The sequence below is a fragment of the Falco biarmicus genome, chromosome Z (genome assembly GCF_023638135.1).
Source record: "Falco biarmicus isolate bFalBia1 chromosome Z, bFalBia1.pri, whole genome shotgun sequence".
In the NCBI taxonomy this organism is placed as follows: Eukaryota; Metazoa; Chordata; class Aves; order Falconiformes; family Falconidae; genus Falco; species Falco biarmicus.
In genome coordinates, this window is record NC_079311.1 from 13,766,400 (window position 1) to 13,788,533 (window position 22,134).

Here is a 22,134-nt window from a genome sequence, read left to right on the forward strand (position 1 = left end):
TAACACTTCTGGACACAAGATGCATACGTATTTGAAGTCAATACAAAGGTCACGTCAAATTCTTAGTGCCTTTAGAATGGAAAACAGAAGAAACATGAAGTGCAAGAAATATGAAGTAACCAGTAACAACAGAATGACATATTGCTCTGCTAATTTGGACGCAGACTTCCTCTCTCTGCAAACAATATATACCTCACTCTATTTGGATAGAAGCCACCTTGTAGATAGAACTGGGAAAAAAAGGTAATAATTCTGGTGAAACAAAGATGTAGATAGAAATGCAAATGTATATTTGGGTATTCTGTAGTTGATGCTTAAGTCCTTGAATTGCTATTACTGGGATGCTGAACTGAAAAAAAATGATGGAGCTTATGTGTACATCTCTTCATAGGGGAAGAATTCTCAGAAAGTTGCATATATCAATTAAATAGCAGAGAGTTGTCTGTCTCCATTTAAAAAATTAAATTATGTAAAGCATGTCTACTGAAAAATTCTTGATATGCACAGCATCAAGGAAACTGTAGCATTGACAAACCATTCATTTGGACTGAGGCAAAGGACTTCTTTGGAAAAAATATATATCGTGTAAAGGAGTGGTAGTAGTTGGCAAATCTAGCACTAAATGATTCCATTATGACTTCAAAAGCATCAGGCAAAAGGCCTTTTCAGCTGTTCTTGGAATGTGAGATGAATCAATATGGTTGCCCAAGATTCAGCTTCCACAATGAATGGCCATGAAATAGCCATTTAATTGATTTTGGCTGCATATCATAAGTATGCGCACAGACTACCTACCACACCTTGGTTCACACCAGTCAGCTTTCTCCTAATAAACATTACTAGCAACAATATCAAAAACAGCGATACACCACTCACAGTGACACTCTGTTTAGACAGCATATGTACACCAATCATTATCACTTTGAACAGATTGTTTCTGAAAGAACATGGCAACATGTTCAAGAGTAATCACTTGATGTGCTACTTCATTTAACCATGTCCAGCTTAGCTTAGCTCTGACAAGACTAAAACAATGTCTGGCATGAAAGAATATTTATTTATTCTATTGTTCAAAATAATAATTGCTTTCTGATTTTAAATTTCTAAAGCAACAGATGGGATTTTTTAATAGAATCTTACAATAGAAAAGTGGAAAAAAATTAATCTTTGTTGCTCTTGCAATATCATAACCTAGAAAATGCCTAGCAGACCAAAGTTACAGATGTAGTATCATAGCGGAGATTTCTCAATCAAATCTTAAAAAAAAATGTATGTGCGATTGTAAACAATAGCTAATGATTTTAGACATACAGAAGCTTGAAAAAAGTCATGCAGTGCTGTCATGGTTTAACCCCAGCTGGTAACTAAGAACTACACAGCCTCTTCCTCACTCCTCCCTCACCCAAGGGAATGGGGAGGAAAATTGGAAAGGAATGTAAAACTCATGGGTTGAGATAAGAACAATTTAATAAGTAAAGCAAAAGCCACGCACACAAGCAAAGCAGAGCAAGGAATCCATTCACCACTCCCCATGGGCCGGCAGGTGTTCGGCCATCCCCAGGGAAGCCGAGCTCCGTCAGGCGTAACAATTACTCGGAAGACAAACGCCATAATGCCGGATGTCCCCCCCTTCCTTCCTCTTCCCCCAGTTTATATACTCAGCATGAGGTCATATGGTATAGAACATCCATTTAGCTAGTTTGGGTCACCTGCCCTGTCTGTGTCCCCTCCCAGTTTCCTTTGCCCCTCCAGCCCTCTGGCTGTCAGGGCCCAAGGAGCTGAGAAGTACTTGACCTAGTATAAACATCACCCAGCAACAATCAGAAACATCAGTGTGTTACCAGCACTGTTTTCAGGCCAAATACAAAACACAGCACTGCACCAGCTACTAAGAAGAAAATTAACTCTATGCGAGCTGAAACCAGGACAAGTGCCGAGTACATAGTCTTGAGGAATCACATTCTTGAAAACAGAAATGCATGGATTATAAAGGAAGGAAGAGAATTTACAACAACAGACTAACAATCATTCAAAGATCTGATAATATATATTTCCATTTTTAAGAAAAATTAAACGTTTCTACAACACTGCAATACACAGACTTGCAAAAGGTCTTGCAGGGAGAAATATAAAAGAAATTAAAAACAAGTGGCTTGTAGTAAAAGGGAATCTTGGCAATCTAGGAACTTCCTGGAAGCCAAGTTCTTTAATGCTTTTAACTAATGTTGCTATGCTAAAAGTATGTATAATATATCTCATTTTCTAGAAAACTTTTATTTAAATTTCTGTTTAAATTCACTTACTAACACAAGGATCTGTGTCATCTTGAATTTATTAAATTTTTTTCTTAAACTTGGTGACCCTTCTTTCATTGATGTTTTTGTACCGTTTCAGAGGGAAAGGATTCTTGTAGGAAGAAATATTCTAATGGAAGGAAGAATTAACCTTTCAGGTTACAGTTGCTCTTAAAAGTTAATGATATTCCATTTAGTTTAATTTAATTTAAAGCCACATTGGATAAGTATAGTACCATCACTATGCCCCACTATCAGCTTTACCTTTTTGACTTCATTGATACCATTACCATTCTTCAGCCAAATAAATATTCAGGACACCCTCATTCCTATTCTCCATCATGACTGGTGCTATCAGGCATTTTTAATGATTTATTCTGCAACTTTATCTTTCAGCCCCTGATGCAGTAGAAAAATTACAAGAGTCTATACCTTGGTTTTCATCAGCTTCTTCTGTTGAATATTCCGCAAACCTGCCCTCATTTATATCCATGGATCAGATTGGTTACACAGACAGGACTGAAAAAAAATTATAATATAAAATGACATTTCATAAGTGATATTTATTAACTGGGGACAGAGCCTGATGTGCTTTAGGATTTGCCTCTGCTCCAAATGTGGAATTGTATTTAGGAAATACAATATATAGAAAAGGATATTGCAGTTGTTTCTGTGCCAAACTTAGTATTAACTGGGGTTGCCGAAGAGCTTACCACCCAGTCTCTGCCTTTTTTTGCGTTTTTTTTTAAGGTCACCTTTATTAAGAGGTTCTGTTTGTTCAGAATTGTCATCCTGTAGGGTTAGAAAGGATTGGTGGGAGTTCCTGGTGAGATAATCACGTTTCTTCCTACAAGCTGATGTCAAAAACTCCGACTAGCTCACTGGTTTTAACCTGGCATATATTCTTCACTCTGTCAAAATGATATAGATACTATTTTTCTTTCTACGAAACTATAACATCTCAGTACAACAAATGTTTTTTCAAGAATGTTAAATGATGGGCAAAACTTTCCCAATAAAATCTGCTCTTTTTACTACATATTCAAGAAATTTCTTTGGCCACATTTAATGTGTCAACATATTGATATACTTTTCATCCTCTTCATCAGTAATTAAGATCTAGCTGAGATTTATTTTTTTATCTGAGCAGTCAAACAGCCAAATCACTGAAGCACAGATATTTCAGAGTTAGCAGCTTTGACTCAAACATACAAACTTCATGGAAGATGCCCTGCAGTGATGGTGTAAAGCTACTGGTTCCCATTGTTAACTTTATCATGCACAAAAGTCTAATTTAGAACTTGGAGTCCTGTAATAACATACTTAAGCCTTCTCTGTTGCAATACTTTACCAAAACTAGATGCTTTTCAACATAGCAATATGTAGTATATTTTTGAGTATATTACATTTTATTAAATATATTTCTTATGTATTGTTCACACTATAAAGTAAAAATTACACTTCTTCAACGGGATGAAAAAAAAATGCATATTTTTTATGTAGTCACAGGCGTGTAAGAGAGGTTACATTAAGTTATATAACATCCACGCTTTTCTTACTTTATTAAACATACTTATGCATGCAAATGAAAAGTTTTCATTCCAGAATACAGTGTCAGGACAGATAGCTGAGTACATTATAAGACTTTCTTAATAACTGGCATGACTAGACTAGCATTAGGTAAAGTGCATATCAGATATTCCTGTTAAATTTTTTTTCACCTGTGTCTTAGACCTATTCTTTTTAGCTCTTCATCTTAATTGTAAAGCTGTCTGACACAGAGGAAATAATAATTTAAAAAAATCTAGTTATTGAATTTAATAAAAACTTCTATTTTTCAATAATTTTAACAAAATATCTTCATTTTTAATGCTTTTCTGGTTTTTGGTGTTTTATAAGTAAACAAATACACTCAGGCTCTGTTATAGCAATACTTTATATTTTGAGAAGAGCTCTGCCTTTGCTTGCATGCTCTGAACTCACTCTGCTTTCTGAAATACATGAACAATGACTTAGTTTGGCGCAGTGAGACACAATACAACAGCAGAGACTAAGTTTTTACAAACTACATTTGTTGTAAATAAAATTTCATGGCTCACTTAAGTTTATAAATATTTTAGAAGAACCAGAATAACAGGCTGAAGATCACTGAGAAAAGAAAGCCCAAGGAGATTTTGAAATGGTAGGGGAGACATGTGGTGAATATTTTGTGTCAGATAGCTTTCCTCCACTCTGGTTTTGAAACAAATCTTCTTTCTTTACAGTCAAATAGCTGATGGGTACAATTTAATTATTGTCTTTATTAAAATATGTATTTGTTGGCATAAAGTTAATGTCAAAACAGATTAGCTCCTACCATTATAGACAAATAAACATTTCAAATATGTCTATCAGAAGTTTCATTTTAATAAAAAAATTGAATATCAGGCTCATTATAGGATGGACAATGAGGCAAGATATCTGAATACAAGATGCTGTGATTTTTGAACACATTTCCCTGAGGAATACTTTCAAAATCCAATGTCATTTTGCACTTCCAAGAATCTGTTTGAGTATCATCTAAGTTTTCCACTGTGCCTCCTTGATTTCCTTTGGCACAATTCATGTGGATTTTTAAACAGATTCGAGGTTATTGAAGCTTCTTACACCAGCTGTGGAGTCCCTGGAAAAAGATAGGGGGTATTTTGCATGACCACTGTGTCCTGCTTCTCTTAGCATCAGCAAAATGTGAAACTCACAGGATTGAAGAAGATACGGCCAGACACACACATACACACTGTTTCAGAGAAGTTATGAAGGTCTCAGCTGGAAGCTGCTCTTCAAGTTAGCTGCAACCCATCTGAGGTTGCAGTTTAATTATCAGATATTGTATAAGGTGCAGAAGCAGCTGCTGCATCCCAGAAGACATACTTCTCAGAGCTAATAACAGACAATAACGGGTCAGATGGCTTAGGGAACATGAAATTCCATAAATGACTGGAACAGATCTAAATTATAATTGTTTACCTTCATGGCCTTTCCTAAGTTGCTGAAGACCGGAGATCATATTACATTGAGATTTTTTTCTCATCCCTTTTCTCTGTAGCTCTTAGTTCAGCAATTTTCCACTCACAAAAGTCTTTGCATAGCACCAAATTCATTCTGGTAAACAAAAAGAGAGCTCATAAACATAGATGTATATGATGTGATGCAGTATAAACCCTACAGACAATCAACAGTTGTGTGGGACTTTCCTGAAAATCCTAGTGCAAGATATGTATAAATAAGACAAGTGTTTTCTCTATAGATGTTTAAATGTAAAGAGTTTCATACCAAAGTTGACAGGCAAATGTCTGTTGAAAGTGGCACCTAGCAATTGCTGGAGCCACAACAATATCTACTCTTTTCCAATTATTATGCAGATACTGAAGACCCATTACTATCAGGGAAAGAACTGTTACTTAATTTCACAGTACCATCCCCAGTTCTTCTTGTACAGGTTTGGAGAGTCTTTGAAAACAGGTGTTCATGATCAAAGTGACAGCCTCTTTAAAACGATCTTCAATAAATAATCAAAGAGCTTCACTGCTGTTTTCTTTAGGATATAGGGCTCCTTTCACAATTGTTTTCAAAGTTAACGTTGCAGAGAGTCGTAGAACAGACACTGAATCGCAGAATTATTTAGGTTGGAAAAGACCTTTGAGATCATCAAGTTTAACCACTAACCCAGGACTGCCAAGTCCATTGCTAAACCATGTCCCAAAGAACCACAGCCACACATTTTTTAAAGACCTCCAGGGATGGTGATTCCAGTACCTCCCTGGGCAGCCTGCTCCAATGCTTCACCACCATTTCAGTGAAAAAAAAAATTCATAATAACCAATGTAAACCCCTGGTGTAAGCTGAGATTGTTTCCTATTGTTCTGTCACTTGTTATCTGGGAGAAGAGGCCAAGCCCCTCCTGCCTACAGCCTCCTGTCAGGTAGTTGTAGAGAGCAAGAAGGTCCCCCCTGAGCCTCATTTTCAGACTAAACAACCCCAGTCCCTTCTGCTGCTTTTAATGAGACTTGTGTTCCACACACTTCACCGGGTTCATTGCTCTTCTCTGGACACGCTCCAGCACCTCAGTGTCTTCTTTGTAATGAGAGGTCCCAAACCTGAACAATGATATTCGAGGGGCGGCCTCAGCAGTGCCCAGTGCAGGGGGACGGTCACTGCCCTGGTCCTGCTGGCCACACTGCTGGGGACACCAGCCAGGGTGCTGCTGGCCGCCTGGGCCCCCTGGGCACACTGCTGGCTCCTGCCCAGCCGGCCGTCACCCAGCACCCCCAGGCCCTTTCCCACCAGGCCCTTTCCAGCCGCTCTGCCCCAGCCTGTAGCACTGCGTGGGGCTGGTGTGACCCAAGGGCAGGACCCGGCACTGAGCCCTGCTGAACCTCACACGACTGGCCTGGGCCCATCGCTCCAGCCTGCCCAGGTCCCTCTGCAGAGCCTCCTGCCCTCAGGCAGGTCAACGCTGCCCCCAGCTTGGTGTCATCTTCAGACTTACAAAGGGTGCACTCGATCCCCTCATCCAGATCATTGATAAAGGTATTAAACAGGACTGGCCCAAATAATGAGCCCTGGGGAACACCACCTGTGACCAGCTGCCAGCTGGATGTAATGTATTGGGCTCAGCCGCCCAGCCAGCTTCTAACCCAGCACAGAACACCCCCATCCAAGCCCTGAGCAGCCAGTGTCTCCAGGAGAATGCTGTGAGAGATGTTGTCGAATGTTTTACTATGGTCCAGGTAGACACCATTCACAGCCTTTCCCTCATCCACTAGGCAGGTCATGTTGTTGTAGATCAGATCAGTCAAGCAGGACCTGCCTTTCATAACCCCATGCTGGCTGGGCCTGATCCCCCAGTTGTCCTGCACATGCCACATGATGGCACTCAGGATGATCTGCTCCATAACCTTCCCCAGCACCGAGGTCAGGCTGAGAGGCCTGTGGTTCCTCAGATCCTCCCTCCTGCCCTTCTTGTAGATGGGTGCCACACTGGCTGACCTCCATCCCTCTGGGACCTCCCCAGCGTGTCAGGGCTACTCATAACTTACAGAGAGCAGCTTGGTGAGCTCCTCTGCCAGCTCCCTCCTTACCCCTTGGATGGATCCCATCTGGCTCTAATTGGGACAGCAGGTGACTAACAATTTCCTCCTGGACTATGGTTGAAGGAGGAGGGTAAAAGAGAAAAACTGTTTATTTAGAAGATGTTTGGGTTCTCAGCACTACATTTTAGTGAAGGAGCAGCTTTGATACTGACATTGTCAGATTAAATTCTTGGGTAATGGTGTGAGAAATCTGTGGTCCTTTAATATTTGGTTGAGTCATTTTTCTGCTTATGAGGCAGGAGGATACTTTGAACAGTTAGAGTGTGACTTTGTTTTCAGCTTTTTAAAAATAAAGAGAAATCTTTGCTTAATATATGGCAGTGTTAGGAAAATTCAGACTAGTGTAAGGATAGGGAGCTAAATATTTGTTCTGTGCTGAGAGGATCACATCTTGCTTTGGAAACCTGAGAAACATTGTAATGCTTTTAGCTAGGGATATTTTTTCCTATTTTATTCAAAACTGTGGGCTCCATATTAATAGAAGCAGTAAAGAAATCCCTCAGTAAATTACTTTAAATCATGCATGTTACACCAGTGAATAATAATTTGTGTGATAAATAGTAGAAAATATTATGTGGATTAAAATTATAAAGGCAATTTTGGTAATAAGCTGGGAATAATACATAACTTGAGACACTGGTAAGCTGTCCTTCAGCCTGATTTGGCTTCCAGCTGTGGCTGAAGTTTTTAGATGAAGCTATTTATTTTGAGTAATTGTTATAAAGACTCAGTCAAAGATGTAATATAATGCCATTGTATAGCAGATGATCTCTGAACTACTCCAGAATAAAATACTACGCCATTTAGAATAATCTTTCTATTTCCTTCTATCATTTTTACCAACTGCTTTCAGTGCAAATGTTTTTATTAACTGAATTAGGATCCCTTTTGCTAAATAATAACAAACATGGTTTACAAAAATCAAATAACCCCATGGACTGAAAAGTAGTATGCCTTGTCCACTTTTTGTGTTTATTTCAACTATTGTGCTTTTTTATATTCAAGGACAGAGTGGGAGCACACCATACATATCTGTGTATATTTATCTATGTAGAAAATAATTTATTGATAGTATAATTGTAATCCTAAAAGTCTAATTCAAGAATCATTGTTAGCCTAGAAATAATAGTTTTCAGGAAAAAAATAATCATGCAGTTAAAATTATTATGCACTTTGGTTCTACCATTCTTCACGTTATGCTAAACCCCCTACTGCTGCTTTGTGTCCTAAGGTTGGTGGTTTCATGCTGATATTGACAGTGGGAGTGGATTCCAGCATTTAGTCCTTTGCTGGGAAGAATATGATGTCCATGTTGATGGTTTCTTCTTCCTTACTCTAAGAACCCTGTGAAGTTATTTTGACATGTTTACTTACGTGCTTTTACAGATACCTTTTTCTTTGCTCTCACAGCTCCAGGTTACATGTGAATTTGCTGCGTAAGGTGTCTTTCGCCTATGTTAGACATAGTCATAGGTCAATTTCTTTTTTCTCTTTGTTGCCCTTAAAACCAATTTTGTCTAGTTCTAGTTATGTATTTCTTTAACTGACCATAGGTGAGCTCTTTTGTACCTGTGGGGTCACCAGTGGCAAGCCTATGCTCCAACTCATCATTACATGCCTGTGCTCCTCTGTGCCCCATCCTCTGTCTCCAGAAGAAGTGTCTCCACTTCTGCCATCGTACCAGGCCTTCCTCTTCACTGTGTGTTTAAAGTTAGGATCATTAATACCTCATTCTTCACTGGTTCACTGGTTGTTGCTGCTATCTGTGTAAAAATACAGTTGTACACACAAGGATACACAAAAGTATACCAAATCAGCCATAGACGCCTGGTCCACTAGAGAAATTACTGTCACAGCTTAACCAAATCAAAACAAAGCTGGAGGCAGGTCAAGAAATGTTCAGACAGAGCAAGCCCAAAAAGCTCCCTCCTGAGCTCTTCCAAATTTGCTACAAATTTTACGGCCTTTTACTAGCAGTGGCAATGCTGTATTGCCTGTTACAATTTCCATCAGAGATGATGTGGGTTTGCTGACTGTAAACCATGATATGATTCAGTGATACTGGAGCTCTGAGCCAGTTACAGTAAGTGCTAAAATTATGCTAGCTTTGGCAGAACAAGAGCCTTGCATTGGCTAATTTATCCTGTTTTAAAGTATGTAGTAAAGAATGTGAAGTACTGACATACCTCTAGATTAAAGACTAAATTTACAAATGACTTGTATTGGCAATGGCTGGATTTAAATGCCATTTGGTATTGCAGCTGATTTCCAAAGAAAGAGAGGTGGCAAAATGCATATATTTGGCACCTGGTCAAGAAAATGTGCCTCAGTTTATATCTTCACAGAGCCATGCCCACCTAGATAAAAACCAGTGGAGGTATCAGAACTCTGTGCCATGAAAGGACTCTAACAGTTACCAGAGAGATATCCACACCACTTGCTGTATATAATCTCACGGCCCAAACATTCAGCCAGAGTTGCCTAAGAGTGCACAGATTTTGCTGACAGACAAATACAATACTGTTTGTTCAGTAACAGCCTGCAGCTTCCCATGCCGAGTGCCATATCAGGCATTTCAGACTGGAGGAAAAAGAAGCTTAAGAATTAGGGAACAGACCACGGGGGACAGCCAGGGCTTATTAACATCCATATAGAAGGCTTATTTGAAAGCTGTGAATTTTTTTCCTTGAACTACACTGCCTGATAATAAAAAATAGAGTCTGGAATGATGGCCAGACCCATGATTGTCAGCTGCACATTATGCAGCAAACATTATTGATTAGTAGAGAATTTGTGTATGTATGCACCAAAAAGAAAGCAATTTCTCCTTTTTATTCAAGCAAATAACCTCCCAAAAGTCCTCCAGAAGTCCAAGTATTCTTTCATTTGATGCAAAGAACTTAACCAGACTATGAAATGCCTGAAATACTTCTCCCAGTCAAAGCTGCATGGCTATGTCACTTGCAGCAAGATTTTCCTCACCCTCACTGTAGGGAGAATATCAGACTATAGTGCTTGTCAGCCAGGAAGAATAAAGTGGCTTTTCAACAAGACTGTATTTGCACCCCACGGCAACACTGTCATTCCCGCATAATACAAGGTAATTGAGACGGCAGGGCAGGGCGAGGCGGGGCAGGGCAGGGCGGGGCGGGCAGGGCAGGGCAGGCAAGGCAAGGCAAGGCAAGGCAAGGCAAGGCAAGGCAAGGCAAGGCAAGGCAAGGCAAGGCAAGGCAAGGCAAGGCAAGGCAAGGGAAGGCAAGGCAAGGCAAGGCAAGGCAAGGCAAGGCAAGGCAAGGGAAGGCAAGGCAAGGCAAGGGAAGGCAAGGGAAGACAAGGCAAGGCAAGGGAAGGCAAGGCAAGGGAAGGCAAGGGAAGGCAAGGGAAGGCAAGGGAAGGGAAGGGAAGGCAAGGCAAGGCAAGGCAAGGCAAGGCAAGGCAAGGCAAGGCACCGGAAGGCAAGGCAAGGGAAGGCAAGGCAAGGCAAGGCAAGGCAAGGCAAGGCAAGGCAAGGCAAGGCAAGGGAAGGCAAGGGAGCGGAGCTTTGGAGATAGGAATATCTTAATAATGAGAGAGGTCTGAGTAGACCTGCCCAAAGAAAGATGGATCTCCCCTAGTCTGCCCTCATAGGAAACATGTACTTACTCAACAAATATAAGAGAATTTGGCGTGAGAGCCACATGCTGACATGTTACTTTAGTGGTCACCTAAAACACTTCAGTTCCACAGTTACCATTTTCTGCCATGGTCCTTTATGGCAGGCCATTTAGAGAGACTTTGTCTGATACTCCAGAGGCACTGCTGTCAATCTGTCCCATCTGTGTAAGACCTCATTTTAGTATTGAATTGAACTGGAACTTTGCATGGAAGATTATGGATGAACTACTATACTGTTCTCACCATCTGATTCAGTAAGAAGAGTGTTCAAGATGCAACTTGTAGGCATATAGCACTATTAATATGTCTTATGGTATTCTGAAGTCAATGACTAGAAATCAAACAGTTAAGGAAGATAAACAGGTACATTTACTGATCTTTAGTTAGTATTGTGAATAATGATAACTACTCTTAGAGTACATCTGATGGTAAAGAACAATTAAGTAGATGAGCACAGAGGTGAATAGAAAAAAGGATGAAACACAAGTTCAGCTTGGCTTCACCTGAAATTGTTTAAATGTAAGGTTTCTTCATGAAGAAGGTGAAAAATGACAGCGTAATTGCATAGCTGCCCCATTTCCCTTGCTGGTATTCTGGTGCTTAGATGCTCAGATGCATTCAGTTTATGAGGTGGGTTTAGACAGAGTCCCATAGCAGCTTTGTTATCAGGGGACTAATGACATGTTTGACACAGACCTTAGCCATTAATAAAAATATCTATCACCTATTTATACTAGTTTTTCTTCTGCATAGGCAAATATTCATGTTCTAAAACAACAGCAATGCAAAATTCCTCTTCCTGAATCACTGAAATCCCAAGGGGACTTACACAGCCTTTGCTTTGAAAACAAACACACACTTCCTCTTAGACGTTTATGATGAAATATATTAGACGCTCTGGTTATATTAGCTGCCTGCTTCTCTAAAGAATTTTCACAACTATTTCAGATGATGGGTGACAGCTAGATTCAATGGTTACAAGGGGTTTCAGTCCTACAATATATTATTCTTGAATTACTTTGAAAATTTCTTGCTTAGAATAGCAAGGTGAAAGTGGCTATCTATTCTGAAAAACACAGAATAGGAGTTGGTTCTGTTAAGATCTTGGTAGCAGCATATTTTGAGAAGTAATACACCAAGACATTTCATTACATCAATGCAAGTGTTCATACTACCGATATGAACTAAGCAGGAGTGTGGAAAAAAGGCAAGTTTTTCAGTGAGCACAGTACAATACATTATTAACTGTGCTAAAAAACAACGTGGAAACTAGCAAGACCATGTGACTGTTCTGCCCAGTATTCCACAGTGTGGCAGAACAGTCCCTGAAAACAAATGGCCAATGTTTTGCAGTCAGTATTACCACTTGACATGTTTTTGACACTGACACTCCATCATGCTGAATTCTGTAGCTCTATCTATGGTGCTATCTTATCTCTACAACAGGAGTAGAGCCACTAGTCAAACATATGCTGTTGCTCATTTCATATATTTTTGGCAAGTATACACCTCAATTTCTTCATGAATGTATTAGCAAAGGTATCATGGCACACAAACATTCCCTTAACAGATTAACTCACTTTGCTAGTCTAAACTCTGAAGAAAAATTAGTCTTACATTTCCTGATTTTTACATTAAAATTCTGCAGACTATGTGGAAATTGAAACTTATGCAGGATCTCTACATCAGTATTGCTATATAGATACACAGAAGTTATACAGCAACAGAACTGGGGGATACCTGCGAAGACAGACAGAAATGGGAATTTGTAAAAGGGAAGAGCTTTTTATAACACCTTACGACAATTGCATATTATAGCCAAGCTATATGCATTTCTGGTTTTTTATGGAATTTTTTAAAACTCCGAACCTTCTACAGAGGCATATCCAGTTTTATACAGAAGACTATGCACAGTATCACTGAAAAGGAAGACTGAAGAGCTCTGTGAAACTCCTGCCACTGGAGAAGATGAGCACAGCGTCAAAGCAGAAAAGTAGCCTGGATATCTGAAGTATTGTCAGCCACCCATGCAAGCACTTAACTAACTTGCTTTGAAAGGTCTGAATCTAGGAGCTTAAAAAGACTCCTCTGCACTTGCCTTTCACCATTCACTGCCTATGCAGCAACAAGAGGAATAAGGGGCTACCCATACAGCTTTCAGGATGTTATAGCATTCTCTGACAAAAGAAAAAAGGAAAAAAACAGGTTGATAAATTCTTTCTTACATTGCTTTTTCTTTCTACTTTCTTTTCCAAACTGGAATTAACTGCACTCACCCAAACCAACAAGCTGCATCTGTCTTGAAGGAATTAGTCTGAGACTGCTGCCTAATTAGCAAATGTACTTTTAGCCTGTGTTTTAGGGGATGCCCTGTTCCCCTCTGAACCCTAGATTACTCCAGGATAAATTTAACCATTTAGAGATGGTGATAAAATAACTTTAAGACATCCTTTCCTAGGATATCTACAGTGCAAGTTCTCTGCATATTTATTTTCTGTAATCACAGTAAACCTGTTGCGCTAACTGTTGCAATCTGTGCTGGAGTTTGCTATCACTCCTGCTCTGTGCAGCTGAAATTGTATTGTCAAATTCCTTGCTGCAGTGTTTGAACTTCTCTCAGACATCCAGTTCTGAATTAATTTGACTTTACAGTTATGGGTTTTCTGTTAACTAATGTCTTTAAACAAGGCTGCTTGCTTTTCTATAGTATGTGTCACATATTATACCATACTTACACACTTATTGCATGAATTCCTGAAAAAACCCTTAAGAGCTGTGTAATTTAGCTTTGATTAAATTCTGATTATACTGCTTTCTGCACTAAAACACTGTACATACTTTCCAGACATTTGATGTGGGCATAGTGTGTTTCCAGTTGCCTATCAAAACGTGCTATTTAAGGTAGTGCCACAAAGGAAAGGTCCATGTTCAATGTTATTCTCAAGCCTTAATTGAACATAGAAGAAAAATCTGTGATGGAGTTGCAAGTGCATCTTGTTGAGCTGATCACAACTGTGTGATGCCAGCTGTAAATACAGCTGAGGTACAGCCACTATTCAACACTCCTGAAGTCCCCTTGCAAGACACATTCACTTAATTATGTCCTGTTTGGTTTTGCTGAATAATTAATAGGTTGTTCAGAAAACAAAATAAAAGTTGTGAGAAAAAGGATAAGTATGTAGAAGGAAATTAACTTTCATCAAGCCATGTCATTATATAGCTTGCAAAGAAATAGTCATGGAATGGCTTAGTGGTGGTGATTTCATTTATTTACTGATATACATCTACGATTACATGGGCAAGGTGATGTAAGTGAGGGAGCCCTTGGGAGCGGTAAAACAGATCAAAAGAAAGCCTACTTCAAAGCCCATGCGCAAGTGTGTGCAGCCTAGGTGACAAGCAGTGATAGTCTTTGTGTAGGTGCAGTTACAACACTGCTGGAGTAACTGAGATATGGTGGGACTGTTTGTGAGGCTACTGGCTTGTGATGGAGGGATACAGACCTTCTTAGAAGAGGGAAGAAGGGGTATGTCCTTCATCTGGAGGAGTAGCTCAGATGCATGGAGTTCTGCCAGAAAATGGACAACTGCCTGGATGAATCGGGATGAGGGGCTGCTAAAGTCGACAGAGCAATCACAGTGAAGAAGTGGACCCGATATCTTTTTTATGCCATTTGATGAGGACTGTTTTTCATGGGAAAATGTAGTGTTCCTGACATCTCCTGGAAGGGTGGGTCACAAGCAATCCAGGAGTTTGAGGAGGGTGTCAGGGGACAACTTCTTAACAATGAAGTTAGATGGGCCAACTGGGCTGATGTGGTCTTCAATCTGCTGCTTAGAAATTAAAACAAATACAGACCAAAAACAACTGATCAAGGATGGAATAACCAATGGTACCGTGCAAAACTGAGGAGTTTAAAATCCTGAGGGGAGTGAGGGAAGGGAGTAGCAGAGTTCAGTCCCTGGACTTGAAGACCGAAGACCTTGTTTGGTGCAAGAGCTCAAGGGAGGTCTTGAAGGACAACCAACCTCTTGCAAGAACAATAACAGCCCATCTTGATTCTCGTGAAAATCAGTGACATATCAGGAGACTGTTTTGGCTAAGCACAGAACTTATGACACAGATGCAGTGCAAAAAACAATAAGCAGGAGGCTGAAGCAAGGACAGGCTACAAAGAAGTAATTTAGAAACATTGTCTGGGCACACAAGGATGGCGTTAAGGGACCTAAAGCTCAATTAGAGACAGAACTGGCAACAAATATGAAGAGCAACAAGAAGAACTTCTGCCAGTTGCTTAACAGTAAAAGAATAAACAAGAAGTGCATGTGCATTGCTAAATAGATAATTGATATAGTGACAGTGAATGCAGACAAGGGTGAGATAACCAAGGCTTTGTTTCTTTGTGTCTTTATATGTCTCACAGACTTTTGTGCCTAGAGGAGTTTTAAGAAGGAAAGAAATTACTGAGTAGGAAGGTTGGAATCATGGATGTCTTAAGAAATCTGAACACTTACAGGTCTATGAGACCAGATGAGATACATCCAGGGTGCTGAAAAAGCTTGTAAGAGATATCACTGAGAGGTTATAGGGCTGGAGGTCTCCACAGAGGTCTCCAATCACTGGAAAAAAGTAGTTATTGCATAATCTTCAAGAATGTCAAGATGAACAATTGAGGAACTCTACAGTAGTCACCATTACTTCAGTTCCTGGGAAAATAATGGTGTAAACCCTCTTTGACGTAATTTCTGGGCACATGAAAAAGAATGTGATTGTGAATAGCAATCTGACAAACCTATTTATTTCAATGATGAAATGACTAGATCCATAAATGTGGGGAAATCAGTGGATGTCACCTACCTTGACTTTGGCAAGATTTTCAATCCAGTCTCCCACAGCATCCCCATAGCTACTACTGGATGGCTGAAAAAAACTCTTTGGATTGTCAGACTCAAGGATAGTGGCTATATGTTCATAATCTGCTTGAAGGCTGATTACAAGTAGAGGCTCTCAGTATCCATCATAGGACATTTCATGTTTCATATCTCTATCAGTGATCTGGAGGAAGAAGTGGAGAATGCATTCACCAAGTTAGCAGACGACACGAAGTGTAGATGAACCAGTCGGTGCATGCAAGAGAAAGTCTCCATCTAGAGGGACTGGGTCTGTTGAGAGGAAGGGACTGACAAGAGCCCTATGCAACTGGAGCAGGAGCAAAGGGCAGCCCTGCTAATGGCAGGAAGATCCCAACAGAAACGCTGGTAGGGATTGAAGCAGCTCTGGGGAAAAGATCGTGAGTTCAGGCAGGCAGTGAGCTGAATAGGGGCCAACTTTACAACCAGGCAATGTAGAAGGTCAGCAGCACCCAAGGTGGAGTGAACAGGGCACAGCCCAGGAGCCGTTGAAGAGGATTGTTCTCTATTATTCAAGCAACTGGCATCTTCAATACCATACTCTAAGAAAAGTGTTGATAAACCAGATCAAACCCAGTGGCAGTCATCAAGATGATTGGGGACTGGAGCACATGCCATGTGAAGAAAAAATGAGGAGCTGGGGCTGAATCAGCTTGAAGCACAGAGAGCTCTGGTGTGCGCAGGTATGGTGAGAACAACTTACTAGCAGACTACCCATACCTTCAAGGATGTTGTCAAGAAGCCAAAGGCAGGCTCTTTACTGAGGTGCACTGTGTGACCACAATAGGCATTGGTCAGGGTCTGAAGTGAGAGCACTTCCTACCAGATAGAAGGCAGGAGGGGAAATTTAGCATAACTAAGCTATGAAGCAGGTTGCCTAGGGAGCTTGTAGTCTCCATCTTTGTATGTCTTCTAGACCTGGATGGAAGAAAACCTGAGCACCCTTGTCTGAATGCAGTTCTTCACCCTTCACTGAGCAGGAGGCTGCACAGGAGCTCTGCAGAGGTCCCTTCCAGCCTGCACAGTTCTGTGGCTCTGGAATTTGTTTTGGTTTTGTCTTTGATTTGTTGTTACCCTTCCCTTGAAAACATTGATGGTGATTACTTCCTGTGGATGAATGCCAGGCTTTAGTGGACATTTCCTTCATTCAAAGTGAAAGAAATTTTCCTTATTAAAATAAAAAACTTGTTATATGAATGCAGTAACTGTTAAAGAACTCCTTTAATTTCTTAATTTTTTAGTTGGGTTTTTTTTTCCTATGTGTAGAACTGGAGATTTCTGAGAAATCTTGTCCATTAGACAGCTGTTTTGACCATCATATAAATATTTAATGTTGAGGGTTTTCCATTTTTTTAATATAAAAAATATATAATATTATTCAACTTTACCAGCTTCTTCTGGAGTGTCATAGCCTACCAGATTAATGTCAATGCTGTTGACATGGTGAACTATAATGGTCCTTCTATGGCCTACCATATCAAGGCTGAGCTTTCTAGTTTTTCATGGAGGATCATTGCCTCAATGGATGACAGTTTCTTCAATGGAAAAAAAAGTATTGAACATACTTGAAAGATTATTATTAAATGAAGTAACTCAACTGTTCAGAAAACAATGTAATGACCAAAGCAATTAGCCTGTAATGTGAACATTACAAATTAATCTTTTGCTAAATTGTTTTTTAGGATTATATGTTTTAATTATTGAAAAAAAAAAGTCTCAATCACTTGACACTTTCATTAGAAATACTACTACTACTAATAATGATTACTGCATGTTTGGATTGAAATTGCTTCCCATGCAATGGGACAATGAAAAACAAATTTCTTTTTCATGCATTTTTTTTTTCCTGGCGTCTTCTAATCACTATCAAAGCCCTCAGAAAGGCTTTACTTTACCATACTACAGAGACATCTCCTATATTTCCCCCAGCTGTCTATTTTGCTTCAGGGAACCTGACAGGACTCCTCTGGAAATGAATAACACAGTTCCTGAGTTAACCACAGGAATCAGACATTGCCAAGGCCCTCCTTTATCTCATTCTTCCGAATAGTCCACCAAAACACAGAAAGAAAAAAAAAAAGAAAAAAAAGAAAAAAAAAAGAAAAAAAAAGTAATAGTTTCACTATCTCAAGCCAATTGTATTTATGGGCCTTTGCTGCAAAACTCTACATTTCTGTGAATATCATGTGTCTTACGTTGACATATTTCACAGTCCCTGTTGATACTGAGAAAGAATATTTCCACAAACATTTATCTGCCTAAGTTGTACATATGATAAAGGAGGCTTTTATTTAAGAAAATGCTGTTATACTGTTAGCCATTCCTGCTCAATGAAGACAATGATATGGAAGGTCAAAGTATAGCTCTAATAAAAATTGCATAGTAAGGCACAGGGTCTGATTCTGCTCCAGATTACACCAAGATGACTTCTTTGACACCAGTGGTACAAAATATTAGAATACAATTTAGGTGAGAGTGCCCAAAATCTGATTATAGAGCACTCTAATGATGTTAAGGAATCAAATCATTGCACTGCTAGAACAGTTCAACTCTAATTTTTCTGCATAGTGCCCATTATATCACTGTGTAACTGACGGCTCCTGCAGAGTTCTATTTTCATTGTTCCACCACTCTGCTCAAAATTATACCAAAGAAAGAAAAGCTGTCTTAACTTCTATAAAAAATGTTTTAATTATATTATTTTTCAATAAATGTAGTACTAGTTTTCAGTACTTTTCCATAATGCATTAAGAGGACCAGAATTTTGCTTATATCTCTGTGTACTCTTGCATGCCACCTCATGGTCCAGTGAAGGCAGCAAAGATTCACTTTTCCCTGAACTCAAGTATGGTTGTGACCATTACCTACAGCCACTCATGGCCCATAGGGTCCATAATGATTTTTTTTCTGTTCTTCGTTCCTGGAACAGAGTCTGGACCCAAAGATCACATGCCCTCTATCAGTCCTGTGTCAGACTGGCAGTCAAATGCTGCCTTCCCATTCCTTTTTGTGGTATGGACTTGCATGCATGGGTGACAGCCATGGTTTCCGTAAGGTGGAGTTGTTAATGAGTACATGCTTTGGAGTAAGAGGAACTTCACTGCCTAGTGGAAGGATTTGCTTTATTGGATAAATTTTGCCCTGCTAAGCAGAAGCTGTAGTCAGAAGTGTTGGCAACTACCGCATGATGCCAATGGTCCTGACTTCAGGAGGCTCGTGCTTTGTTCTTGACTTCATTACTGATTTGCTTTGATAGCTCAAGCACATAATTATGCAAACTTTTCTAAATTAATTTCATTCTGCATGCTTTAGGTTTCAGTTTGAGTTGTTGAAATTAGTTAGGGTCTGATTTTCAAAGAGATCAAGAATCCATCAGTTCTAAGATTAAGGTGAATTAACTCGGCTGGGAAAACAAATTATTGGCAGAGTATCACCTGGGTTCCTAGGCAGTTTACTTCTGTTGAGCTGTTCTAATTTTTTTGTTTGTTTGATTAATGTTTTTTTTGTTTTTCTACAAGTAGTAAGAGGTGGATGCTACGAAGTATTAAAAAGATATATTGCAGAATTAAAATATTTTTAAGATCTTCAGATAGAGAATGAAAGAAGAGTAAACAGTAAGCAGACAAAGTCTACTGAGCTTTTTGGGGAGGTAACCATATCAGCTAATGGTGATGAGTTTCAGAAGAAGATTGTTAATGACTAGGTAACAAAATAGGTGATGACATTCAGTGCACAGAAGAATGACATCACTCACACCCAAGCAAAACACACCCCCACCTTTCTTGGATGATGATAGATTGAAAATTGATTATATGTATAAATATGTGGGATGAAATCTTTGAGTAATGATATAGATTTTTTATGAAAATATTTAGTAGCAGTTAAAGAAGACAGAATACTAAGTATTTTTAGTAAAATAATCCAACCATACTGCCATATACAGCTCCTACATCTTTAAGATCAGGTCAGTTCTGTTATCTATTTCCAAAGCATAGATTAAGTGAAAAGGCAAAGAATGGTTAATTGTGTGGAACAGATTCCAGAGATGGAATGATGAAACCTTGTGATTCCACTTGTGCTATGAGAAATGCTGTGTATAAAATGTAACCATCAGACAGAAGGTTTAATCCACTAAAGATGATATTTCTTCACATTCTGAGTAGACACACTGTAAAATGCTTTGCTGCAAGACTTGATGGTTCCTAAAAGTTTACAGTTGTTCCAAAAGCCATTGAACAAACTCAAGGAAGAAAAGTACATCAGGGGCTATTAAATAAAACATATATATCTAACTCATCTTAACCACAAAGGCTAAACATATAAAACAGTAAGGTTTTTTTTCCTCCTAAGCTTATATGTAGTAGTGAGTAAATGGCTATCATCAGAGACAGAGTACTGAACTTAGTGTAACCTAGTATTGGCATTTTTATTTTCAGGTAAAGGGACAATATTTTTTTTTTTATTTTAGGTATATTTTATATTCTTTCATCTCTGTATCCTTTCATTTATATAAAAGTGAGAGCATAAATTTGATTCAAAGGCCATAAAGGACAGCATGCACTAACTGAATTTTCAGTCCATCTTAATTTCCAAAGAGAAAAGGAAGTGACAAAGGCTGAAGGAGGTCAGAAAAACACACACAGAGAATGTGGAATTACCATACTTTACTTCACAAAGCTCGAAATACAGAAATAAGAAGGTACATTTAAAGTGATAAGCAATTGTAATAACTTTAGACTTAAGGGATAACCTTAGGAACACACAATTTTTGGCATGAATGAATAGCTGGCACAATACCTGCCAAGACCAGACTGACAGCATTATGTTAAACTGTTGGTTCTTATTAGGGTACTGTTTCATAGTTTGGATGTGAAATGAAATGAGCTGACATTGAAATTGTAACTGAACTGCACGACACAAGAAATAGGAGCTGTAGTAGATAAAGTAGACCTTTTACAGTAGACATCACTGAGAAAACTGCCTACTGGTCTGTCAGCTTGACTTGAAAATCCTTGGAGAGCACGTATGCAGCATTTTCAGCATTTCCAGCTGTAACTAAGCCATGATAGTTACTGAGTTTTCAGAAAGGCTTTGATGAACTTCTGTAGCTACACACTTCCTCCACGTCCATTCCACCACCTCCACAGTCTCACACATCCTGTAATGCTCTGGAGCCAAGAGAGAGAAAAAGGACAAAACCTGAAACCAATATAAAATTTAAAAAGCAAATATCACCAAATATTTGCACTCTAAGCACTCCTTGGTGCTGCAAATGACACTGAAGCACATCATTTAAGGTACGCACAAGAAACTGCATACCTGAGTCAGCAACAGGACAAGAGTATCAATATTTAGACTCAGAATGTGGCTACTAATCTTATTCTTTCTATCCTCTGCTGAATTTTCTATCTTGACTGCTTTTGTCCTGCTGTGTTCTATTGCACTAAAGGCCCTTGTCATGCAAAGACTTGCATTGTTCACCCATGACTAGCAATGGAACTTATTCTGTTCTACAGTTTTATTAAAAGGTGTCTCACGTACTTCTAGGCATTAAAACAACTGTATCAGAGGACAACTAGGTTTTCTACTTTTCAGCATGACCAATCAATAAACCACAAGGACCTTCTACCTTGAGGACAGTGAAAAAATAATGATGCTGAATTTTTAATGAACTCATATCTCAAGATAGGTGAGAAAGAAAAACAACAGGGACATTTTATAATTTGATAGTTTTGATATAAATATGGGTAATTCTTTGTGTTCAAAATTTTTCTTGAAACAGATCCAAACCTCTGAGTACCATTCACAATGAGCATGGGTTCTAGGCATAATAGGAACAGTATAGGAGGAATATATATCATCTAAGAAGCATAATGATCCACAAAACTTCACATTATATTTCCCCAACAAGCCCATTCAGAGATTGCATGGGACTTCCAAATTTAAAAGCTGTAAACTTGAACTCATACTCACAAATCACTTCACTCTAGTGGATGCACTGACATGTCATGAACAAAGTTTACTTACTGATTTTGTTCAGGAGTTGACTTCAGTCTTTCAGAGAGGGAAAAAGATCATAGCAGTAACTGATTGTAGTGGGGTTGCATGGCAAGGTTTTGCTAGCAGCCGGGCTGCAGGGCTGGC